We start from the raw sequence: 10026 nt of genomic DNA on the forward strand, positions 1-10026 counted from the left end.
AATTGGACACTCCTTAGAAGGGTCCGAAAGACCCCGAATAGCAATATGTTTATGATGGACACTCCATTAGATGGTGTGTAAAATTTCGTAAGCCTAGGTTGATGTTTTCTATGAAAATCCCTAAAAACATTTCATTGTCCTGTGTGCACTTTTGAATGGGGACAGAGGCCTAACTGAAGAGTCAGAGGGCATTTTTCTGGAACTATTTAAATTTTTTTCCTATACAAGGAAAGGTCGCAGTGTCACGGCCCTTCGATATGTTGTTTGAGGGTCCGAGAAGGGTCCGCAGTCGAAGAGATGAGGTCGACAGACCCCTCCAAGGCCAATTTCTGGACATCCCACTTCCAATATATTCCCATTCAAAGGTCATATATGGCAATTGGACACTCCTTAGGAAGGTCCGAATGACCCCAAATCGCAATATGTTTATGATGGACACTCCATGAGATGGTGTGTGAAATTTCGTAAGCCTAGGTTACTATTTTCTATGAAAAATCCTTAAAAAGATTTGAAAAAAAACAAAGGCCTAACTGACACATGGAGTGGAATTTTCAGGGAATAAACTTTCAGATTTTTTTTTTCATACTAGACAAGGTCACAGTGTCTCGGCCTTTTGATATGTTGTTCTGGGGGCCCAGATGTGCCAGCACTCGACGCCGCAAGTTCGGTAGACCCCCACAAACCCAGTTTCTGGACATCCCACTTCCAATATATTCCCATTCAATGGTCATATATGGGAATTGGACACCCCTTAGAAGGGTCCGATTGACCCCTAATTGCAATATGTTTATGATGGACACTCCATTAGATGATGTGTGAAGTTTCGTAAGCCTAGGATATTGTTTTCTATGAAAAATCACTAAAAACATTTCATTATTCTGTGTGCACATTTGAATGGGGACAGAGGCCTAACTGACGAGTCAGAGTGGATTTTTCTGGAACTATTTAAATTTTTTTCCTATACTGGAAAAGGTCGCAGTGTCACGGCCCTTCGATATGTTGTTCAGGGGTCTCAGATGGGCCGATAGTCGACGCCGCAAAGACGGCAGATCCCCACAAACCCAGTTTCTGGACATCCCAATTCAGATATATAATGCTTATGTCACATATATTACAAGTGGGATCCCATTTCAGATATATAGTGCTTATGTGAGATATACTGCTAGTGGGATCCCAATTCAGATATATATTGCTTATGTGAGATTTACTGCTAGTGGGATCCCAATTCAGATATATAGTGCTTATGTGAGATATACTGCTAGTGGGATCCCAATTCAGATATATAATGCTTATGTCACATATATTACAAGTGGGATCCCAATTCAGATATATAATGCTTATGTCACATATATTACAAGTGGGATCCCAATTCAGATATATAATGTTTATGTCACATATATTACAAGTGGGATCCCAATTCAGATATATAGTGCTTATGTGAGATATACTGCTAGTGGGATCACAATTCAGATATATAGTGCTTATGTCACATTTATTACAAGTGGGATAACAATTCAGATATATAGTGCTTATGACACATTTATTACAAGTGGGATCCCAATTCAGATATATAGTGCTTATGTCACATTTATTACAAGTGGGATCCCAATTCAGATATATAGTGCTTATGTCACATTTATTACAAGTGGGATCACAATTCAGATATAAAGTGCTTATGTGACTCACACACACACACACACACACACACACACACACACACGATCTCTCTCTCTCTCACACACACACACACACACACACACGATCTCTCTCTCTCTCTCTCTCTCTCTCTCTCACACACACACACACACACACACACACACACACACACACACACACACAGAGAGAAACACTCGTGTATTTGTTTACTCGCGCGATCTTTCTGACACACAGAAACGCGTGCGTATATGGTCTAGTGACCGTTGTTTACCTCGCGATCTCTCCCACCATGTGTTTTAAACTCACGATCTCTCTAGTGACCACTCCCACAGCCATGTACACGTGCCTATACCTTTGTTTACCTCGCGATCTCTCCCGCAATGTGTTTTAAACTCACGATCTCTCTAGTGACCACTCCCACAGCCATGTACATGTGCGTATACCTTTGTTTACCTCGCGATCTCTCCCACCATGTGTTTTAAACTCACGATCTCTCTAGTGACCACTCCCACAGCCATGTACACGTGCGTACACCTTTGTTTACCTCGCGATCTCTCCCGCAATGTGTTTTAAACTCACGATCTCTCTAGTGACCACTCCCACAGCCATGTACATGTGCGTATACCTTTGTTTACCTCGCGATCTCTCCCACCATGTGTTTTAAACTCACGATCTCTCTAGTGACCACTCCCACAGCCATGTACACGTGCGTACACCTTTGTTTACCTCGCGATCTCTCCCGCCATGTGTTTTAAACTCGCGATCTCTCTAGTGACCACTCCCACAGCCATGTACACGTGCGTATACCGTTGTTTACCTCGCGATCTCTCCCGCAATGTGTTTTAAACTCACGATCTCTCTAGTGACCACTCCCACAGCCATGTACATGTGCGTATACCTTTGTTTACCTCGCGATCTCTCCCACCATGTGTTTTAAACTCACGATCTCTCTAGTGACCACTCCCACAGCCATGTACACGTGCGTACACCTTTGTTTACCTCGCGATCTCTCCCGCCATGTGTTTTAAACTCGCGATCTCTCTAGTGACCACTCCCACAGCCATGTACACGTGCCTATACCTTTGTTTACCTCGCGATCTCTCCCGCAATGTGTTTTAAACTCACGATCTCTCTAGTGACCACTCCCACAGCCATGTACATGTGCGTATACCTTTGTTTACCTCGCGATCTCTCCCACCATGTGTTTTAAACTCACGATCTCTCTAGTGACCACTCCCACAGCCATGTACACGTGCGTACACCTTTGTTTACCTCGCGATCTCTCCCACCATGTGTTTTAAACTCACGATCTCTCTAGTGACCACTCCCACAGCCATGTACACGTGCGTACACCTTTGTTTACCTCGCGATCTCTCTAGCGATCTCTTTCTCTCTCACGATCTCTCTCTGACACACAAACACGTGCGTGGTTGTTTACCTTGTGGTGCATTCTAGGAACTTACATACATTATCTTACTCAGGAATAGTTATTTTTAAAGGTCAACATATTAAAAACAGAAGCCTCTAGAAACATGTAGTTTTCTGCATTGGTAAGTTGGTAACTTCTGCATATTAAGAATGTTCTGCCTCCAAAAAATGGAAAGCTGGTTACCTTAACTGTAAAGTGTATAGACAGAATGGTTTAGGGTTCATTGAGCCATCATCAAACCAGAAAGGGGGGAGTGCTTACATGTGAGTGTCTTCCTAATCGTAAAGGTAAGGAAATAACTTACTATTTGTATGCAACCCCCTTGAGTGCCAAAGCAGTAGAAGCTTGGTAACTTTCTGAAAATTCCTTCGGAATCGTAAGAAAGGTATCCGCTGCCTTGGACCTCAGCCCAAGGCCACCAGGAGGTGAAGTATTGTATACTTGCACACTCTCTAGCCCTTGGTATAACTTACCTGGCAACAGGTAGGTGAGGCGCAGGCTGTAGAGGTTCGTTTTGGGCTTCTATGACCTAGGTCCAGCTTTGCTGGAGTAGGCCCCAACCTATAGGAACCTAAGCTGCCTGGAAACCTTGCGGTGTTAACAGAAGGCATGCTTAGGAGACAGGCCCAGATTCTGGGGACACTGGGAGGCAGCGATCCGTTCGCGGCTGGCCCTGGGCTCCTAGTCTCTGGTGTCTGGCTCTAGTTCCTAAGGGCCTCCGTTACAGCAACCTAAGCTGCCTGGAAACCTTGCGGTGTTAACAGAAGGCATGCTTAGGAGACAGGCCCAGATTCTGGGGACACTGGGAGGCAGCGATCCGTTCGCGGCTGGCCCTGGGCTCCTAGTCTCTGGTGTCTGGCTCTAGTTCCTAAGGGCCTCCGTTACAGCAACCTAAGCTGCCTGGAAACCTTGCGGTGTTAACAGAAGGCATGCTTAGGAGACAGGCCCAGATTCTGGGGACACTGGGAGGCAGCGATCCGTTCGCGGCTGGCCCTGGGCTCCTAGTCTCTGGTGTCTGGCTCTAGTTCCTAAGGGCCTCCGTTACAGCAACCTAAGCTGCCTGGAAACCTTGCGGTGTTAACAGAAGGCATGCTTAGTGTGTTGTATGGCTGTTGTTTGTTTCTAATGTTTTCTTTTTTTTCTCTTTCTGATTCAGGTTCCCACAAAATGCCAATTGAGGAGTGCCCGATTTGCTCTAAGTATCTCTCTGCTGTAGGTCAACACCTGAGAGTCACCCATGGCGTAGTAAATAAAAAGGAGAGATGGCTGCTTTTAAAGTTGGTGTCAGGGAGGGTGGACGTCAGGGTTAGCACATGCCCTGTGCCAGGATGTAACCAGAACACGTCCCGACTCGACCGCCACCTGAAATCCCATCACGAGCTCTCTATTGATAAAAAAAAGGAGTTCATAGCTGAGGTAAAAAGAAAAATAATTCTGAAAAATTTGGCTGAGCTGAGGGCATCAAACCCTGAAGTGCCAATGATGTCAGACCTTGACCTAAAGGAACAGGAGAGGCAGGAAGAAATTGCAGATGCCTGCCTCGGTTCCGCTTCTGAAGATTGTTCATATGTCGTGGAGGAAGAAGAGGAGACCTGCCCGAATCCTTCTTGCAAAACAAAGGCAGGGGCACTAAACATTTTGGAAAAGAAGCTAAGTGACATGTCAGAGGAAAACATTGCTTTAACAGGTCAAGTAAACCTGCTAAGATGTCAGAACAGGCTCCTGCACAGGCGCCTATCCAAAAGGCAAATTCTGTTTAGAAGTAAAGCTCACAGTTCTCACGAGAAGCAAGAGCCTGTTGTAAGTTGGCATGACCCACACTGAATGCCAGACAACTTGCCTACTCTTACCCAATGTCTGTTATGTCTAATGATTTCTTATGACTTTTTCCCCAGCTTGAAGCTTCACGGACCGAAGATACATTCGAAGAAGCAGAGGAAGTGCCACTGGGTGATCCAGATAATTTGCCACCTTCCTTGGATCACGTCCCCCAAATTAGTAAGTATATATGAGAGAGGGAGAAAAGAGTGGCAATATAAGATTCAGATGTAAATTCTTTTCATGTTTAACCTGTGGATTATTCTATGCATTCCTTCTTTAGATGAACTGTTGGAAAACTACCAGCATCATAAAGAGGGGGCGGATCCAACAGAAAAGCTAAAACACAATGCCAGGAGCAAGGTCTTCAGGATACAACGTTTCCTGAGTTATATGGCACAAGGGCAGACATACCTTTCAACATTCGAATTTCTTGACAACACCAACAAAATAAGACAGTATGTGACCATTTTTGCTATTTACACACTAATGTTGAAATTTCTGTATAAGTGACTGGTGTTTGTATTTTTTATTTTTTTTTTTATTCCTGTGCTTTGCAGATGGGTAAGCAGCCTGGCAAGGCAAAATATGGTGGCAAGCACCCAGTTTATGTACCTCAAGAATGTTGCCGAGTTCATTGCCTACATTAAAGAAACACCTCCTCCTACGTGCCGCCTTAAACGCGTCGCCCTGGTGAATCTAACAAGGGAGCTGCGGGGGATCTTGAAAAAGCAAAGACGGTCAGTGGTGGTCCACCAGATGAAGGTGAAGACCCAAAAAGTCTCTTCTGCCATCTCCAAGGCTATGCTGATAAAGTATAGGGAAGAGGCTAGAAAAGAGATCCCACAAATTCTTGGTAATGGTGCTTCAATATTAATTTAGCTTAATGCACTTTTCCACACTGATGATGCAAAGTTTAATTATTTTTTTTTTTGCTCTTTTTGTTCACAGAGATTCTTAAGGAGAAAAGATCCATCAAACTACAAAGATTGTTCTACGGGTACTTCGTGGCCTACCTGTCCTGTATCTATGGACACAGGACAGGGGTCTATCAGAACCTGCAAGTGGAGGAGGTGGCACTGGCAAAACCGGACCAGAACAAAGAGGTGTACCTCATTAATATAAGCATTTTCTTTAATTTCCTATCATTGTCATTACTTCCTCAGCACTTCTGTTGTTTATTTTATGTGTTGTTTATTTGTTCTTTATCATTTGAACAGGTTGAGTCGCACAAAACAAATGAAGCATTCGGATTCGCCCAGCTCCTCGTCACAGCTGAAGAGTACAGCTGGATGACAGAATATTTAAAAATCCGTCTTAGGCTTAAGGGACCTTGCCCTTCAAAATTCTTTTTTTGCACCACCACAGCAAACTCATGCAAAAATCTCAATCAGTATATGCAAATTGCTTGGGAGAGAATGAAGCTTCCAGGCAAGCCGCAGGTTACAGATTTAAGAACTGCCATCACCACCTATGTAAGTGATGCATTGTGTGAACAGGAGTATCATATCACCACCTTTTTTTTCTCACCTAATAACCTGATATATTATCTTTTCCAGGCTAGGTCTACCCTGGGAGTTCAGGAACGTGCAAAAGTCTCACAGTTTATGTGTCATGATGTCTCCACGGCAGACAAATTTTATGTCCTCAATCTGAACGTCGAACAGGCTGCTGAACGGAGGAAACTCTTTGAAGCCATCTCACAGGGTCCTGAAGTGGAGCCACCTGTGTTGGGGACACCAGCTGAGAAGCAAACTGGAAAACGGAAACAGAAGGGTTCTCAACGCAGACAACCCAGAAAGAGACAGAGACGGGAAGAGGAGGAGGAGGAGACGACAAGTGAAGATGAGTCACAGGTTAAATTCCAAGAAAGTGGCTTATCTGAAGAGGTATGTTATACTGTGGTGCGCTATTTGTAAAAATATGAAAACACGGTCTCATAACTGTTTTTTTTTTGTTTTTGTTTTTGTTTTTGTTTATTCCCCCTAGGAAATGACAAGCTGTGAGGAGGAGGGGGGGCAGCAGGCAGAGCAGCAGGCAGAAAAGGAGGAGGAGCAGCAGGAAAAAGGAGGGAAAAGGCCCCGTCGGAATGTCCCTCGTATCATTCTACAGAAGATTTCACCACTGAAATTGACTGGCGCATCACCAAGTAGGCTCGGTTTACGCAATATTGCCCAACAAAAATCAAAGAGCGAACGAATTAGGAAAGCTGTGAAGAGGGCCCTTCAGTATTAATTTGTACATAGTTTAAAATTATTCTTCATGTTTTGTATTTAATAGTGTTCGTAGTTTTAAATTATTCTTCATGCTTTGTGTTTAATAGTGTTCATAGTTTTAAATTATTCTTCATGCTTTGTGTTTAATAGTGTTCATAGTTTTAAATTATTCTTCATGTTTTGTATTTAATAGTGTTCGTAGTTTTAAATTATTCTTCATGCTTTGTGTTTAATAGTATTCATAGTTTTAAATTATTCTTCATGCTTTGTGTTTAATAGTGTTCATAGTTTTAAATTATTCTTCATGCTTTGTGTTTAATAGTGTTCATAGTTTTAAATTATTCTTCATGCTTTGTGTTTAATAGTGTTCATAGTTTTAAATTATTCTTCATGCTGTGTTTGCTAATGGTTCTTCATGTTTTTGTATTTTACAATTTAATTGATGTTTGCTGTTTTTTCAAGTTCTGCCAATTTTAAATAAAAGTTTTCCTGTTTCACCTGTTCAACTGATGTCAGTGTGTATTTTTTTATTATTATTATTATTTTACTGAGGTTGGTTCTTGTGAATATTTTAAAATCTGTTGATGTTTACTGGTGATTTAAAAGAGGTTGTGGGTTTTATAAATAAAAGACATTAGTAGTTGGTTTAAAACAATTTTAATACACATTTGGTATTTAAAGTTTGAATGACATGTTAAATCTCAAAACACACCCATCCCACTTTAAAACATTTTAACATGCTCTTGTGTATATGGTACTTTAAAAAGCATCCCACAAAAATCTCAAAACACACCCATCTCACTTTAAAACATTTTAACATGCTCTTGTGTATATGGTACTTTAAAAAGCATCCCACAAAAATCTCAAAACACACCCATCCCACTTTAAAATATATTAACATTCTCTGGTGTATATGGAACAATAAAAAGCATCCAACTTAAATTTTATTTGACACTAATAGCATATCCCACTTACAATATATTTCACACAAGTTAGATATATGTGGATAGGGATCCCAATTGCAATATATTTGACACAAGTGTTGTATAAGGGAATTGGGATCCCAATCCAAATATATTTGACACAAGTACTATATATGTGGATTGGGATCCCAATTCACACATATAAGACTTGTGTCAAATATATGTGGATTGGGATCCCAGTTCACATATATAAGACTTGTGTCAAATATATGTGGATTGGGATCCCAGTTCACATATATAAGACTTGTGTCAAATATATTGCAATTGGGATCCCAATTCCCATATATAAGACTAGTGTCAAATATATTGCAATTGGGATCCCAATTCCCATATATAAGACTTGTGTCAAATATATTGCAATTGGGATCCCAATTCCCACATATAAGACTTGTGTCAAATATATTGCAACTGGGATCCCAATTCACGTATATAACACTTGTGTCAAATATATGTGGATTGGGATCCCAATTCACATATATATGACTTGTGTCAAATATATTGCAACTGGGATCCCAATTCACATATATAACACATGTGTCAAATATATTGCAACTGGGATCCCAATTCACATATATATGACTTGTGTCAAATATATTGCAATTGGGATCCCAATTCACATATATAACACATGTGTCAAATATATTGCAATTGGGATCCCAATTCACATATACAACACTTGTGTCAAATATATTGCAATTGGGATCCCAATTCACATATATAACACTTGTGTCAAATATATTGCAATTGGGATGGTTAAAGTAAAGACTTATACATTTTGGGAAAACATTTTATATAGTTAAAAAAATACATGTTTCCATACAGCCCAAGTCCCTCTGATCCTTTTTCTGTAATTAGAAGTGTAAAATTCTACTGTCAAAAACCCATATATTTTTTTGACTGGAATATATTGGAAGTTGGATTATCAGATCTTGGCTTAGGAGTGAAATATCGTCAAAGTAAGACCAGTTTCCTCTAAGTCTGAGTGTCATCAGCTCAGGGTGTGAGTTTGGAGATGATTGGAGGACATACATTTTTTCACTTAAAAACAGCTCATAGGGAGACCCCTTTTAGTTTTTTTGAGTGAAAATATTTATTCTCTCCAATCTTCTCCAAACTCACACACTGAGTAAGATAGACCCAGACAAAGATAGACCCGTTTGTAAAAACCTCTTATGTTGTTCTGAAGCTGAGATCTGATAATCCTACTTCCAATATATTCAAGTCAAAAAAAATATATGGATTTTGGACAGTAGAATTTTACAACTCCAAAGACAGATATGAGATCAGGGAGTCATGGGATATATGGCTAAATGTATTTTTAGACATTACAATTATGTTTTCCTAAAACGTGCTCTGATGACAATATGTAGTGATGGGACACCATCCCACTTTGAACATATTTGACACAATATATATGGTAATTGAACAAGCATCCCACTTACAATATATTTGAAGCCATAAGGATGAATGGTAATTGGACAACCATCTCATTTCCAATATATTTGACACCATCAGGATATATTGCAATTGGACAACCATCCCACTTCCAATATATTAGACACCATCAGGACAACCATCCCACTTCCAATATATTTGACACCATCAGAATATATTGCAACTGGACAACCATCCCACTTCCAATATATTAGACACCATCAGAATATATTGCAATTGGACAACCATCCCACTTCCAATATATTTGACACCATCAGAATATATTGCAATTGGACAACCATCCCACTTCCAATATATTAGACACCATCAGAATATATTGCAATTGGACAAATCATCCCACTTCCAATATATTTGACACCATCAGAATATATTGCAATTGGACAACCATCCCACTTCCAATATATTTGACACCATCAGAATATATTGCAATTGGACAACCATCCCACTTCCAATATATTAGACAGCAACT

The sequence above is a fragment of the Hoplias malabaricus genome, unplaced genomic scaffold, assembly GCF_029633855.1.
Source record: "Hoplias malabaricus isolate fHopMal1 unplaced genomic scaffold, fHopMal1.hap1 H_1, whole genome shotgun sequence".
In the NCBI taxonomy this organism is placed as follows: Eukaryota; Metazoa; Chordata; class Actinopteri; order Characiformes; family Erythrinidae; genus Hoplias; species Hoplias malabaricus.